At 39.4% G+C, this 16,540-nt stretch overlaps 1 protein-coding gene across 2 annotated transcripts in view; it reads right to left on the bottom strand.

Annotated features, from left to right (window-relative positions):
• Window positions 1-16,540, bottom strand: part of CLCN5 (chloride voltage-gated channel 5) — a 183,792-nt gene that overhangs the window by 30,309 nt on the left and 136,943 nt on the right. The window contains exon 1 of one of the 2 annotated variants that reach the window (XM_005887625.2): window positions 2,114-2,310. The exons of the other annotated variant lie outside the window; for it this stretch is intronic. The gene's annotated coding sequence lies outside the window, so the exon portion shown is untranslated. Of the gene's footprint in view, window positions 1-2,113; window positions 2,311-16,540 lie in introns of those variants that run through there. 2 annotated transcript variants of the gene reach the window in all.

The following is a 16,540-nucleotide window of genomic DNA, read 5'->3' as shown; positions in this document are numbered from 1 at the left end:
CATTAGTAATACAGACACTCTGGACATTTTTAATACCTCTTTTTTGAGCACCAGGAGGTGAGCCCTTAAACTATCAGATGACTACAGTTAGGGTATGTTGATAAAGCAGAATGATCACCTGGCAGGAACATCCTTCACATTCAGAGGTTTCTGTGGTTTAGGCACAAAACGATGAGCATCTCGAGGCAGTGTGAATGGAAAGGGACAGATGAGAATGACAGTAAAAAGGGAGAACTGACAGGAGTTGAAATACAGGGTAAAAGGGTGTATGAAAGAAAAGACACGAGCTTGGAGTAGTTCAGATATTTCAGTTTATGTTTGGGGAGGAAGACAAAAGGGTCAAAGGTTTTTGCAGACAAATTACATCAGAAGCCATTTTATTAATACATTTACAAGGCAGTAATTCAGTCCTCAGAGGTGGCTTTTGCCTGAGTAGGCACTCCAAAGAAAGCATGTGGGTCTCTTCCAGAGTTCAGCTGGCTGGAATGTACATATTTCACTTCCATGGATATAAGACTTTGATCCTTGATGTCATGGGCCTGTGGAAACTTTTACTGAGTATGCCAGGACAGTCTAAGATTTCCAAGTAGAGATTTAAAGAAAAGTGCATGGCTCAGAAATGACAGGTCCCTCCCGATCCTTCAACTGAAAGAAACATATCCATTTGGCCAACAATCACATTTACCTGCTTCATTTTTAGCACTTCAACTATAATAACTTAAGCAAATGCTTTATCTTCCTTTCTAGACTAGAAGCTCTTTGAGGGTAGCCCTATCTCTGATTTCACCATTGTCTTCTCCAGTGTCCAGCACACAGCCACAACCCAGTAAATATCAGGTGAGCCCAAGTTTGTTGATGAACCCTTGGGATGAGGGAGAAGTATTTAAACTCAGAAGTAGTGCTTACACAAGGTTACTTAGTATGACTTAACAAACTTATTTACAACATTTCCACAATCCTCTGGTAGAACAAAACTTCACTATTAAACACAAAATGTAAAACTGTATTCAGGAATGCATGCAAATGCACACTGAGGAAAAATGCAGAGTAATGCCATCAATGAACTCAACTAGCCACAGCTCACATTTGCAACACCAACCTTGGCAGGGACAAAGCTATATCCAGACTGTTTGACGATAAGTTCCTCTGCAGAGAAGGCTAAAGTGGGCCCAAGCTGACCTTGTCTCCCTGCAGCTACATCCTCACCTTCACTCTCAACTCCTAACAGACAATTTGAGCACTCTAAAAGGACAAGTTTGAATTAACACCCAAGTTGCACCTGGTTTACAAATTCTATGCCTTCCAAATACCTAGTTCAGCATACCTTTCACAAACAAGGCACAGCTGAAAGGAAACGCTCTGCAGAATCCAAATCACAGTAAGAGTGGGGGTGAGGTGGGGTGGAGTGGAGGAGGTGAACAAGTTAATCTTAAAACCCCTAACCAAAGTCCTTTCCGTATCTTCAAGCATACCTGACCATGAAATGGTTGGCTGCTGAATCACCAGCTCAGCATTTCCTATCATGTCAGTGGCATACTGATAAAGATGAATGCTGGTGTGTTGTCTCAGAGATTGGAGGGAAACAGCCAGCTGGGAAAGGAGGGCAGAAAGAGGCTAAAGTATGTGGGGCAGCAGGGAACCAAGCTCTTTCAATTCTCAAGACAAATGCTGACATGAACACAGGACACCAACCAACCAGAAACTGACTTTTTCAAGCAGGTTAATGCTTCAATTGAATTTACTCTGGTTTAAGTGTGCTCCTTTCAGGAGAAATTTTCAAAGGATTTTGTGAAACTGATTTTTAAAAAGCTTCTACTAGATATCTAATGTTACACTAGGTATCAAATGAGGCCCCCAGTTCAAAGGATATTAAGAAAAAATGAAGATCTGCAACAGCTTCCTAACAGGAAAGAAAAAATCCTATTACATCACTGGGTAACATGAGTACTGAATCATCCTTCTTTGTAGATAGTCTATTATAAACGCAAATTGTCAGGCAGCTCAGAAAGAGCAGGCAGTGATTAGAATCCGACAACAGACTGCTTGTGATTCTCCAGACCCCCTTCTCCCTGGGGTCATGCTTTGGTCCTTGGCCAGGCTCAAGCCTGCTTACCTTCAATCACAGCTTTCTTTTTTTCTGCCTCAAAGAAGAAATAACCTTGGCAGCCCGCATTTCCTCATTTAGGTTGAGGAGCTTTTACAGAAGGAGCCCCGGTCTGAACTGCTTTAGAAGGGCACTTGCTGTATTCTCTGCCTTTCACAGGAACAAACACCACCTAAAGAAGCACCAATGTTCCCTGGCGGTCAGACTGTGATGTCACTGTTGGAATCACGTGACCAGACCCTTGGACCAGCCTTGGAGAAAGAAGATTTTTAACTAAGCACAGAAGCCTTAAAGATGTAGTCTCATCTAAACAAATGCCATCAAACCAGAGGCAGTCAGGTCAGTTCAGAAAACTGGGATTCAGAAAAATTTAAGGTTTTCAGACCTCATTTAGCAGAAAATCTAAGAAGGCAAAGTATAAACATCAGAAAGCATTTAAAGTTACAGGGATCTTAAATATTTTAAAAAGGGGGAGGGAGAGAGAGGCAAATATGGAAAGGCTTTTTTTTAATGTACTGGATACCAATAACACAGATAAAAATCTCACCAGAGTAATGAGCTAAATTAGTGAAATGAATAAAAAGATGCCAGACACAAGAGAGCACATAACATGATTTTATTCATTTAAGTTCAAAGGCAGACAAACCAAAGTTATATGGTTTTAGGATACCCATGTAAGTGACTACATTTTAAGGGGAAACAAGAAAATGCCCAAAGTAAAGACAGTAGCTGACTAGGGAGAGAGGGGAGTCATCTTCTGGATGGAGCACATGGTGAAGGTTGGGCTTTGGGAAGGCTGGCAATTTTTCTTAATCTGGGCAGGGGTTACCTGAGTATTCACATTATAATTATTCTTTAAACTGTATACACATAGCTTATGTCTTTCTACAGAGAAAATTATGAAAAATTGACCAAGGGAACATTTCATGCAAAGATGGGCTCGATAAAGGACAGAAATGGTATGGACCTAACAGAAGCAGAAGATATTAAGAAGAGGTGGCAAGAATACACAGAAGAACTGTACAAAAAAGATCTTCATGACCCAGATACTCACGATGGTGTAATCACTCATCTAGAGCCAGACATCCTGGAATGTGAACTCAAGTGGGCCTTAGAAAGCATCACTATGAACAAAGCTAGTGGAGGTGGTGGAATTCCAGTTGAGCTATTTCAAATCCTGAAAGATGATGCTATGAAAGTGCTGCACTCAATATGCCAGCAAATTTGGAAAACTCAGCAGTGGCCACAGGACTGGAAAAGGTCAGTTTTCATTTCAATCCCAAAGAAAGGCAATGCCAAAGAATGCTCAAACTACTGCACAATTGCACTCATCTCACACGCTAGTAAAGTAATGCTCAAAATTCTCCAAGCCAGGCTTCAGCAATACATGAACCATGAACTTCCTGATGTTCAAGCTGGTTTTAGAAAAGGCAGATGAACCAGAGACCAAATTGCCAACATCTGCTGGATCATGAACAAAGTGAGAGAGTTCCAGAAAAACATCTATTTCTGCTTTATTGACTATGCCAAAGCCTTTGACTGTGTGGATCACAATAAACTGTGGAAAATTCTGAAAGAGATGGGAATACCAGACCACCTGACCTGCCTCTTGAGAAACGTCTATGCAGGTCAGGAAGCAACAGTTAGAACTGGACATGGAACAACAGACTGGTTCCAAATAGGAAAAGGAGTACGTCAAGGCTGTATATTGTCACCCTGCTTATTTAACTTATATGCAGAGTACATCATGAGAAACGCTGGACTGGAAGAAACACAAGCTGGAATCAAGGTTGCCGGGAGAAATATCAATAACCTCAGATATGCAGATGACACCACCCTTATGGCAGAAAGTGAAGAGGAACTCAAAAGCCTCTTGATAAAAGTGAAAGAGGAGAGTGAAAAAGTTGGCTTAAAGCTCAACATTCAGAAAACTAAGATCATGGCATCCAGTCCCATCACTTCATGGGAAATAGATGGGGAAACAGTGGAAACTGGCAGACTTTATTTTTTGGGGCTCCAAAATGACTGCAGATGGTGACTGCAGCCATGAAATTAAAAGACGCTTACTCCTTGGAAGGAAAGTTATGACCAACCTAGACAGCATATTCAAAAGCAGAGACATTACTTTGCCAACAGAGGTACGGCTAGTCAAGGCTATGGTTTTTCCTGTGGTCATGTATGGACGTGAGAGTTGGACTGTGAAGAAGGCTAAGCGCTGGAGAATTGATGCTTTTGAACTGTGGTGTTGGAGAAGACTCTTGAGAGTCCCTTGGACTGCAAGGAGATCCAACCAGTCCATTCTGAAGGAGATCAGCCCTGGGATTTCTTTGGAAGGATGATGCTAAAGCTGAAACTCCAGTACTTTGGCCACCTCATGCGAAGAGTTGACTCATTGGAAAAGACTCTGACGCTGGGAGGGATTGGGGGCAGGAGGAGAAGGGGACGACAGAGGATGAGATGGTTGGGTGGCATCACTGACTCTATGGACATGAGTTTGAGTGAACTCTGGGAGTTGGTGATGGACAGGGAGGCCTGGCGTGCTGTGATTCATGGGGTCGCAAAGAGTCGGACACGACTGAGCGACTGAACTGAACTGAACCACCTAAGTGAATGCACAGAGCAGCCACTGTTAAACATAATCTAGTCGGTGTGCTCCAATAATCAGACCTACATATACTGTTTCAAAATGTTGTGATTACTGTCATCAATTCTTAAGGCCTGATGAATCCTAAAGTATCAATATAACAAACCTTAGGAAATGTGAGGCACTTCATGGAACCTACATGCTTTTCGTCCAGTCCATCACTATGACAGTATCTCAGTTCTTGATGAACTAACCTGGCACTAACAAGAAGTAAAATGAAGCGGCAACTGATAGTATTGTGGCAAAGAATTAACAAGTTTAAAAAGCAAAGGCTATGACTCAAGTGTGACTGTACTGTACAATTATACTTTGAGAAAAGTATGTATTTCTTACTTAAAGAGGATGACAGGGCCAACCTTACAAGCCTCCTTCAAGGTTTTCTTTACTAAATGGGATTCTATGTGTAGTATCTGAAGACCACTACAGAATATATTCGCTTATAATAAGACTTGCATTACCTTATTAGATTTATTTTACACTTTAACATACTAGTTTTTGGTACTTAAGAAAATGTATAGATTTTCAATGTTTGGTAACTGGATTGCATAACTAGTACCATGTCAATAACTTCTGGTGAAAGTTCATGTGTTTTTCAAATGCTCCATCAGTGCTTCTGCGGAGGAACTATTTTATTCCATGTAAATTTACCTCTCTTGAAAACTAGAGGACTGATAGCTATGACACAGTCCTCCTACTAAAATGAGATTTAATTACAATTCAGATTAAGAAATGAGGCACTGGATTTTCAGCAACGTGGTTGGATCTAGATATTATCACATTAAGCGAAGTAATGCAGAGAAAGACAAATGTTGCATGATACCACTTACATGCGGAATCTAAAAAATGATACAAACGAACTTATTTACAAAATAGAAACAGACTCACAGACATATAAAACACACTTACAGTTACTAAAGAGGAAGGAAAGGGAGATAATTTAGGAGTTGGGATTAGCAGATGCACACAACTATATATAAAATAGATAACCAACAAGGATCTACTGTATAGCATAGGAAACTATACTCAATATTTTATAATAACCTATAAGGGAAAAGAATATGAGAAGGAATATAGATATATTTAGTGTGTATATATATATATACACACACACACACTAAAATTACAATGAGTTGTTGTATTCAATTTTTGGCTGTAATTTATGCAATTGCTTTTTGTGATTTTTAGAGAAGGAGGCACCTGTGTTACTTTATTACTATATAATTTTCCTAATCAATATTTGGTGAATGTTACTAGTCAGTCTACCTCACATTTTGTTTATGATTCTAAATTGTTTTAAGTTATGTTTACAGTATGTTTTTATCCTTTAATTTGGTGGCTGCATTAAAATTCTCTCCCATCCTCCCCAAAATGTATAAATGAATCACTCTGCTGTATACCAGAAATTAACACAATATTATAAATCAACTATACTTCAATTAAAAAAATAAATGAGGCACTGGTATTCAGAATTTGACATTATATTTCTTTTACTCTTTTCTACCCCGCTATTCCCTTCTCTGCCAAATGTGTAATCTCTAGCACATGTTCCTTTATACAGGCTGTCAGGTGTAAGTCAATTACTATGGAAATAAGAGAAATGCTTACCAATTTTTAATGTATCCTATGATAAAACCACAACAGTAAAGTTGATATTTGGGGACAGAGTTATTTTTGTGGAGCACAGATCTGATCAGATCGTTTTCTGTTTCTAATATGTTAGTTGCTCCTACAACAAAGTTTTTAAAACTTTCAACATAGGAAGACCACTTAACGAGGATTTGACACAAGTATGGACTAGGAATTAGAAGATATTCATCATAATTTTTAGAATAGGAAAAAATACTTTAACTGTATAATAAGGATGATGACAATAATACTACTACTTTTTAAGGTTTTATCAATGAGAGGGATGAAACTTACTCTTTCACAGAGGTGTCTATATATGACTTGATGACAAACAGCTTAAGCTGTGGGTCTTATTCCACATCCAATTGGTCTATTTTCTTAGCATTTTTTTTTACTTAGTAGAAAGAAATATTAAATTCATAAAACTAAGTTATCAAAATGAGTGTAGAAATTATTCCATTCTGGATCAACTACTGAGGTACAAATAGAGTAGCAAAATGCAAAAGGCTTTTCAAAAAACAATGGATTAAAACTTAAGCTTCTTTAGATAAACAAGGACCTACTGTATAACACAGGGAACTATAGTCAATATCTTGTAATAACCTATGAGGGAAAATATTATTAATCTGAAAAAGTATATATATATATATATATATATATAAACAGAATCACTTTCCTGTACAACCTGAAATACTGTAAATCAACTATACTTCAATTTAAAAACAGGGTGATTTTTTTAAAAAAGTTAAGCTTCTGGTGTGTACTCTGCCAAGAAAAAAAGCAAAATTAAACAACAGCTCTAAATATCAAGATTGGGGTTCTTAGGCAAGTCTATATTCTTGTGTCTACACACACACACACACACACACACAAAGGTAAAACTTAGATAAGTTTTGAAGGCATAGTGTGCCATTCACCATAAGTTATATAAGAAATGGTTTAATGCTCTAGCAGGAAAATGATTCAAGTTAAAGTACATCTGGATCTTAAATGATAATAGAAAGGTCCCCTAAAGCTTATCTGCATTGCTTGAGTCTGGGACAAAAATGTACAGAAAACTAGTCAGAAAAAAAAAAAGTCAACCTTGAAACAGCTTTCCTGGAAAGGTCTAAAAACTTAATTAATGGGTGTATAAAAGCACATGGCTGAATGAGGAGGCATATAAATGAATTTATTTTGCTCATTTCCCTTTATAGAAACCACTTTCTAATATTTTCTAAAAATCACATGATGCTTAAAACTAGAAAACCCCTTAAGATACAAGAAAATAAATTCCAATTTGAGAATTAATGTTTATTTCAATCTCTAACCAATATGCCATTAGAAATTTCCTGGGGGAGCTGAACAGTAACTGATTAAGTGAATCAGTTAAACACTAACAGAAACACAAGGGGAAAGAGGATAGAAAGAAACCTTGTGCACCCTGACATACTGCTTTAGTGATAACCACACTGCATGTGGGCTCACTTACTGGCAGCAGCCTAAAGAAAGAAAGCAGCACACAGAGAAATGGAGCAGGGCTATTGGTATGCATCAGAGGACTTGGAAAATAGTTGCACTTTTAGGATATATTTCAGTTTTTACAGGGATATTTTGTATTTTTGCAAAGCTAAAAGCACATATACAAAAACAGTCAACATTCTACCTAGCACACATCAGCAGATATTCATCCTGTGATTTTTAAAATTGTACCTTCATTCAACAGCAAGTACTAAGAGTTTATTATGAGCCACTTCTCACTTTCATATCTGCACCCCTTTCCCTTCTTGTACTGGTTCATGTATTCCAGATCTCCCAACAAGCCATGAACTCTTTCACATTCCATTCACCTCTGTGTTTGAGAATACATTACAGTTGAAGCCTCAGTAATTAGTCAACATTTTTAGGACCTTTCTATCAACTTGTGCCTCCATTTTGCTTTCCCACTAACCCATACCCACTAGTTGAAAAGCAAATATTAGTGAAGCAGCCCTCTCATCAAAGCCCTGGAGAGTGTCACAGGACTATGTTATGCTTTAATATACTATCTTAGTTTGGCTCCTAGGGAACTTATTCAGGGTGACTATTTCCATTGACTGGGCTTCCCAGGTGGTACTAGTGGTAAAGTAACTTAGCAGGCACGCATTCCATTGATACATATCTGTTAAGCCATACTGGTTGTTACATAGTGAAATACCTCACTTTGTGAGTGGCTGTAGAGAGATAACTACAGAGAGAGTCTTTCCTAAGGACTCTCTTCCCCCACAACCATCCCCCAGAGGCTCCTGAACTTTCCCATGATGCAGCAGCTGCAACACCAAGAGGCTCCGGGACATGGCTCAGTGTCTGTGTTGTTCTGACGGTCACCCCTGCACCCATTTCAATTAAGGACTGACTGCTGAGAGCTGGGCTGCCCAGGTGGCGCTAGTGGTAAAGAACCCGCCTGCCTAATACAGGCGAAAAGACACAAGTTCAGTCAGGTGTTGAGAGAGGTGGGCAACAGAACTGCAACAACAGGAACAAATATATATGTGCTATTAAAATAAAGTTTGAGGGTTACAAGAAGTATACAGGAAGATGGGGCATGGCAGAAAGGGATAGGAAAAAGGCTTTTGAGATAAGCATTTATCTAGATTCTAATACCACCTTCAGACTCCATGGCTCCCATTGGATACAGCTCTGTCCACACAAGGTTGCAGACATTTGCTTCACAGTGTATCTTTTAAGCTTTCTATTCCCAGCCATCTGTTCTAATCTAGAAGTTTCCCCACCCAACTCACTTTCATTACCAGTGGAGCTAGGGTACTAACTGCTAGAGTTACCAGTGTTTGGAAAAACAACTTGAGGAGCATGGTTTGGTACCTATAGACTCCCAATGTACAAAATCAATGCAGAAATGGAAATAGAGGGGCTAGGTTTGACAGCATTGCTGAGAGGGTTGTCCATATAAAGAAAATAGCCCTCTGCTCCCTTACTTGCTCTTCATTCCTTCCTTCTCAACTTTATACTTTACAAGGGACTGACAAGAGGACTGGGAAATGTAATGGATAGGGAGATCTTGCTCTAAGAAGTACATTCCATACCAGAGCATTGAGAAACCCTTTGGCTAGCACAAGCCTATGTAATTACTTATACTTATTATTTTAGAAGCAGCAGCTCACCAGTTCTTCTGTACTGAGCCTACATTGGTTTCTCTCTATTAATCTCCAAAAGGAAGCCGGGGATAAGAGATTAGCAATCATTCTTTGGCAGGGAGAAAAACTTCAAGAGAGGAAATAGCAAGTTCTTCCCAAACTCATGGGAATAGTGTGATGTTATGGACAAAAAAATTAATTAGGACTTCCAGTGGTTAAGACCCCATGCTGCCAATGTAGGGGGCACGGGTTCGATCCCTAGTCAGGGAACTAAGATCCCACAAGGTATATGGAATGCCCCAAACAAACAAAAATGAATTAAGCACACACACATATAATCTAGGAAATGCTCTTAAATTTAGAAACACTTGGACCTGCATACACCAACATATGCATGTTATTCACTGCAGCACTGGAAACAATGAAAGAGTCCAGTAATGGGGGAATAGCACAAGGAAAGAAGCAGACTGATGTGTACTGAAACAGAAAAATCTCTCAAACCTACTATGTGAAAAAAGCTATTTACAAAATAATAAGATTTTTAAAAATTGTGTATCTCTGTGTTAACTGGATAGAAAAAGAATTGAAAGGGTCATAACTGAATTATTTTGAAGGGTTATCTCTGGAGTGGGAAGTCGGCAGTGAGGGGGGGGACTTTCACATGTTATATACATGTGCACTGTTTGAATCTCTAACAGTGAGGTGTGTTTATGTGTTATGTGTGTTTCTAAAAAGAAAAATAACAATAATGCAGCTAGAAGATTAGAAACAGGACAGCGCAAAGGAAAGACTTCTATTGTGAGAGGCAGACCATTGGGGTATTTGGAAACAAAACAGGCGACAGGTTTCAGACAACACCAGGAAAAATGTACCAGAAGGAAGATGGCTTACTAAATTTTTAAGTGAAAGTCAATGGGAAAAATAGTCTTCGTGATCAGGCCCGTTGTCCAGCAATAAGAAGATACAGATTCCAAGCCTAGCTCCGTAACTCAGTAATTTTGTCACCCTGAGCAACTGCCTTCATCTCTGTGGCTTTAAGGTTCCCCGTCTGTAAAATGAGGGTGTATTAACATGTATGATTTTTACAGTCCTTTCCCACCCTCAAACTCATTATTTTAGCAATGATTATTTGTGGATCATTCATACATTGTGCTAAATGACTTTTCAGAAGACCTTAGCTTTGAAGAATTTCAAAGGTATTTTGATTGCATAGTTAGAGAATACTCTTCTGGCAAGATCATAAAATGGTACTAATCTTGGAAAAGTAAGATTCAGCTCAGCAGCGAAGTGGGGCACACCTGGGACCAAACGCATCTGGTCTCCGGCTAACCAGAGCTATACCAACATGGTTACCAAACCTCTGGAGGACCCGCTAGCCACAGACCCCAGAAACATGCGCAACACTCCCAAAACATCACAGCAACCCTTTCCTCTACCCTAGAATGTCATAAACTGGAACAAAGTGCGGTTCAAAATAATCCACTCAGGATTTATTAGAGGCCAAATGTTTGTCCTCTAATTTTCTTCTTTCAAGAGGGGACCAAAGCAGTGTAACTAATTAGAAAATAAATGGGGAGCTTCCAGATTCAGCCCTTGCAAGTAAAAAGCTCAGTTGTCTTGCTGTTCACTTGAAACTAATACAACACTGTAAATTAACTATACTTCAGTTAAAATAAATAAATAAGAAGTTGTCACTCCCATTTGAAAAACAAGAAAAGGCTAGAAAAAACTGGAAAATCAGTAACTTTTCCAGGGCTCACCAGAGAGAAATATAAGGTTGCAAAGGAAATTCCAACCCCCAGATCTGAAGAGACAGGTTTATCTGAAAAGACATCGAGAAAGATCTGCTTACCTGGCCACTTAAATGGCAATTCTGACTAATTTCTGAAGGCTGAGTATGGACTTACATGAGAATAAGAAACTTCTGAGCCTATACTTTGGTGTTCTCAAAGAAAGATCTCCTCCAGACTCTGATGAAAAGGTAAGAGTTATCATTGTGAAATAGGCCAAACAGGTCATTCTAACAAAGGCCTATGCTCCAGGGGAAAATACTTTGCCTGAGACTTATCCCAGGTGGGGGAAGGGCATTCTTCCCTCTCCAGCCCCTACCCCAGCCTCCTAATCTCACCTAAGGGAAAAAAAAGCAAAGTCAGTAGGGGTCTGGGTTTCCAGGAAATGGGTTGGAAATTCTGACAGGAGTAGGGGACAGGGAAAACAAAGTGCTATACCACTGGATTATATTTTGTGAAGGTCAAATACAAAACACAGGTCCAACAGACACTGCGATTTAATCAGAAAATTATAAAATAACCTATTCCCCTATACCATACCACCATACCAATAGGGCTCCTGTATACTGGCTCAGAAGGTAAAGAATCCAGCAGCAAAGACCTGTGTTCCATTCCTGGGCTGGGAAGATCCCCTTGAGAAGGGAATGGCAACCCAGTCCAGTATTGTTGCCTGGGAAATCCCATAGACAGAGAAGCCTGGTGGGCTACACTCCACGGGATCACAAAGAGTTGGACACGACTGAGTGACCAATGCTTTCACTTTCATACTTAATAGCAGTGAATTACAGCTGCAAGATACAGAATGGAGTGGTGCTTAAGGAAGCTCAGTCAAGACAGGAGACAAAAACAAGGACACTAGAGAGATTTAGCCCCCTAGCACCAATGATTACACCAAACATTAAACACAGCCCGACTCCTAGCCAGTTTAACATAAATCTTAACACAAGAAAATTAAACTAGAAACCTACAGAAAAATAGCTGGAAAATGCCGAAATACCTGGAAATTAAGCAACACGCTGCCAAATAACCCATGGGTTAAAGACCTCTCAAGATGAATTTTGAAATATTTTGAAGTGAAAATGAAAATACAACATAACAAAATTTGTGGGATACAGCAAAAGCAGTCCTTAGAAATTTATAGTATTAAATGTATATATTAGAAAAGAAGATCTAAAATCAAAAGATCTGACCCTCACCAAAGAAGACATACAGATGGCAAATAGCAAATGAAAAGATGCTCATCATCATTTGTCATTAGGGTAATGCAAATTAACAATGAGATCCCACTGCACACCTATTAGAATGGCTAAAATCTAAAACACTGACAATACCAACTGCTTGCAAGGATGTGGAGTTACAGGCACTATCAATCATTGTTGACGGGGAAACAAAATGGCACACCCACTTTAGAAGACAGTTTGGCAATTTCTCATAAAACTAAAAAGTTTTATCACATAATCCAGAAATCACACACCATATATTTACCCAACTGACTTGAAAACTTATGCCTAAGGGAAAGCTCACACACAGATATTTGTAGCAGCTTTAGTCATAATTGTCAAAAGTTGGAAGAAACCAAGATGTTATACAGTAGGTACGTAAATGAATAGACTAACTGTGGTATAGCTGGACAGTGGAATATTATTCAGCAATGAAAAGGAATGCGCTATCAATCTACACAAAGACATAGAAGAGCCTTAAATGCATATTGCTAAATGAAAGAAGCCAATCTGAAAAGTCTACACACTGTATGATTCTGTTCATAAAGAAACTCTCAAAGTGTTAGTCACTCAGTTGTATCCAACTCTTTGAGACCCCCATGGACTATACCCCACCAGGCTCCTCTGTCCATGGGACTTTCCAGGCAAGAATACTGGAATGGGTAGCTATTCCCTTCTCCAGGGGATCTTCCTGACCCAGGGATCAAACCCATGTCTCCTGCACTGAAGGCAGATTCTTTACTGGCTGAGCCACCCAGGAAAGCCCAAAGATATCCTGGAAAAGACAAATTTATGAAGATGAAAATGGATTGATGGTTGCCAGGGGCTCAGAAGGAAGGACATTGAATAGGTAAGACATGGGATTTCTCAGGGCAGTGAAACTATTCTGCATGATACTGTAATAGTAGATACACGTCACCATGTACTTATCAAAATCTATAGAGCTTAACAGTACAAAGAGTGAACCTTAATGTATGCAATTAAAAAAAAATCCCAGGATGGAATGCATTAAGTGACAAAAGAATCTAATTATATTACAAATTTGTGAAACAGCCTCTCTAAAAGGGGTAAAAGGAAAAGATGCTGACCCAAGTAACTAGAAATGGAGTTTTTAAAACTAAAGGCAAAAGGAATTTTGTATAAGTGCTTTACTCTAGTTGATAAAGTAGTTTCCCATGAAGGATATGGGTTAACAATTTGAAATCCATGCATGCACATTGGAAATGAACAGTTAAAAATTGGATGGTGGATGGTGAGAGCCATGTTTCTCACTACCTTAAGGGGAAGGTTACAGTCAAGTAAGGGAAGAAGGCAAGAATGAACCATGTGTTAATGGATTAGAATTAGAGACATCAGTATGATCTCATGTTTAGCTTAATATATATGCAGATAGTTATATATGTAGGTCAGTATACACATATATTTGTATTTCCTTACTGAGTGGGCCTAGAATCAACAACACCCCAATAGAAAAAAAGCACACTGAATGCCCAGATCTTGGTTTCTAATACCAACCTCCACTGAAAGGAACCAGGGCTCCTTGGAGAAATGGCTGATTCTAGGACTGAGTCAGGAAATACATAACATGGGCCTGGAGTATGTTGTACCAAAAAGTAAGTAAGTGCTCAAGAAACCTCCACAGTAACAGGGGTATGTCAAAGGGAAACAGAGCCAACTGAAAGAGCTTTGAGTGGACAGCTAGAAAAATTTGAATAAAATAAATTATAATGGATTATAGTCCAAAGTATTAAACAAATGAGTCCCTACTGTTATAAATAAATGATTAAATAAATAACTGGGAGAGAATAGAGAAATCTCTAATGAAGAACAATTCCAAATAGTATCTTTAGATACTCCACCCTCAAGGAGGTAGAGAATAACTTCCTTATTCTTAAGTGTCAGCTATGCAGTGACTTCCTTCCAAAGAACACATTATGAAAAGGATGAAAAAAGTGTAACTTTGCAGTCGAAAAATTGATAAATACTGCCTCATCCAAGTGATCAAGGTGAACATCAGCAGTCATGAGTCATACTGACAGCATATACCTTTGATATGAATGTGGTAAGAAAGACATTTTACCTCTAGTCTTCTCCCCCAAGTTTCAGTCTAATTATGAGGAAAGCATCAAACAAATCCCAGGTGAGCAACAATCTACAAACACCGGGCCAGTACTCCTCAAAACTGTCAAGATCACCAAATAGAAAGGAAGTCTAAGAAACCATCACAGCCAAGAGGGGCCCAAGGAGACACAATGACAAAATGTAATGTTGTATCCTGGATGGGACATTGGGTAAAAACTCAGTAGATCCAAATAAAACATATACTTAAGACAACAATATAAACATATAAATGGGGGAGAGATTATGGGGTGTACATTCTAAAATCTGACCAGGTATTTTCCCATTAAGGAAACTTTAAAGCCTTTAATGCCTGTGGACCATCACCATACACCCCATTTTATGGGTTCAGCATATAAAACAGGTGAGGTTTATGGCTCCACAGAGCTTCTGATATCAGTCACTCTTTTTTCAAGCTCAAAAAGCAGTAATAACAATTGCCATTCTCCTAGGCTAAGTGTTTAAAAAATCTGCCTACATTGCAAGAGACTGGGGTTCGATCCCTGGGTCAGGAAGATCCCCTGGAGAAGGGAATGGCAAATCACTCCAGTATTCTTGTCTGGAGGATCCCATGGACAGAGGAGCCTGGTGGGCTACAGTCCATGGGGTTGCAGAGAGTCGGACATGACTGAGCGACTAACACTATTACTACTACCACTGCTGCTGCTGCTACTTCTATTACTAGGCCAAATGTTTAGGGAAGTTTGAATACCTTGAGGGTGACGGATCCCAAATTCTGTTTCCTTCTCCTTCTCGCACCATGCACACAAATTGCTTGAGACAGTTTGGGAGAACCTAACTGAAATGATGATGGTAGGTTTCTCCATTCTGGTTTTTTTGTTTTTCGTTTTTTTTTTAACAGCAGGGCAGAACAAATAGAACTGTTTCACAGCTTCCATGGTGTATTTCACACACTGTCATATTTTTTCATTTTAAATGAGTTTTTTTTTTTTTTTCCTTTCCCTGGGACATCCGGAGCTTATGCTGAGGCTGGCAGGGGTGGTCTGGGCATGTGCTCACATGTGAGGGAGAAATGGCCTGCCTATACTTCACCTGGGCTTGTAAGTTATCTCTGACATTTCTGGTCTGTTCTCCATGTCTAATTGGTCTTACTGATGCTCACTCCAAAATTTCTCCAGAACTTATTCTTCCCCCATCTCCATTCCTGCTGTCTTAACTCAGGCCTTTGCTCTTTTGCCTAGATTGTTCAAAACTAACAGTTTAATGGTCTTCCAGTCTCCAGCATACCCTTCCCCTGAATCCATCCTCCACACTGCCATACATTCTCTAAAACATCGATCTAATCACATTCCTCTGCTTTTAAATCATTTGGTAACTGCTTGGTTACAAGGTAAGGTCTAAAAGCTCTCCCAACCTATCTCCTGCTCCAGCTGTCACCATCCCCACCCTTGAGTCTCATGCCCCAGGCTCACAGCCTCTGTTTTGAGCAGAAAAGGGTCTCTCCTGCTGCTGCTTCCTCTACCTGTGCTGTACTTTCTGCCAGGAATCTCTCTTCATTCTACAGTTAGGGAGTAGCAGCAAGGCAGGCTAGGTAGAAAGATGAGGAAGTGAGAGGAAGAAGGGTATCGAAGAACATTACCAAAACAGCACAGTTCATATCTGGGTATTCCATAAAATACTGAATGCATGCATGACTGAATTGCTGACAAGTAGTTCCAGGCTGCGGAGGCAGGCAAGTGAGAACAGATGGACTACGAGAATAGCTCTGAATTTTTTCCTGTTACTCAAACCCTTTTTCTATTTGCCTCCTCCTCCCGTTCATTCAGATCTCTGTGTTTATGTTTCTTGTAATTTACAGACTACTATAACACTACCTCAGATGCATTTAACCGTGCCATGCATAATTTATTTATTCATTCCTCATAAATCAGCCCCTCCAGCCATCTGGAAAGCAAGAACCACTT

Source organism: Bos mutus, chromosome X (genome assembly GCF_027580195.1).
Source record: "Bos mutus isolate GX-2022 chromosome X, NWIPB_WYAK_1.1, whole genome shotgun sequence".
In the NCBI taxonomy this organism is placed as follows: domain Eukaryota; kingdom Metazoa; phylum Chordata; class Mammalia; order Artiodactyla; family Bovidae; genus Bos; species Bos mutus.
This window is presented reverse-complemented; position numbering and strand designations above follow the sequence as displayed.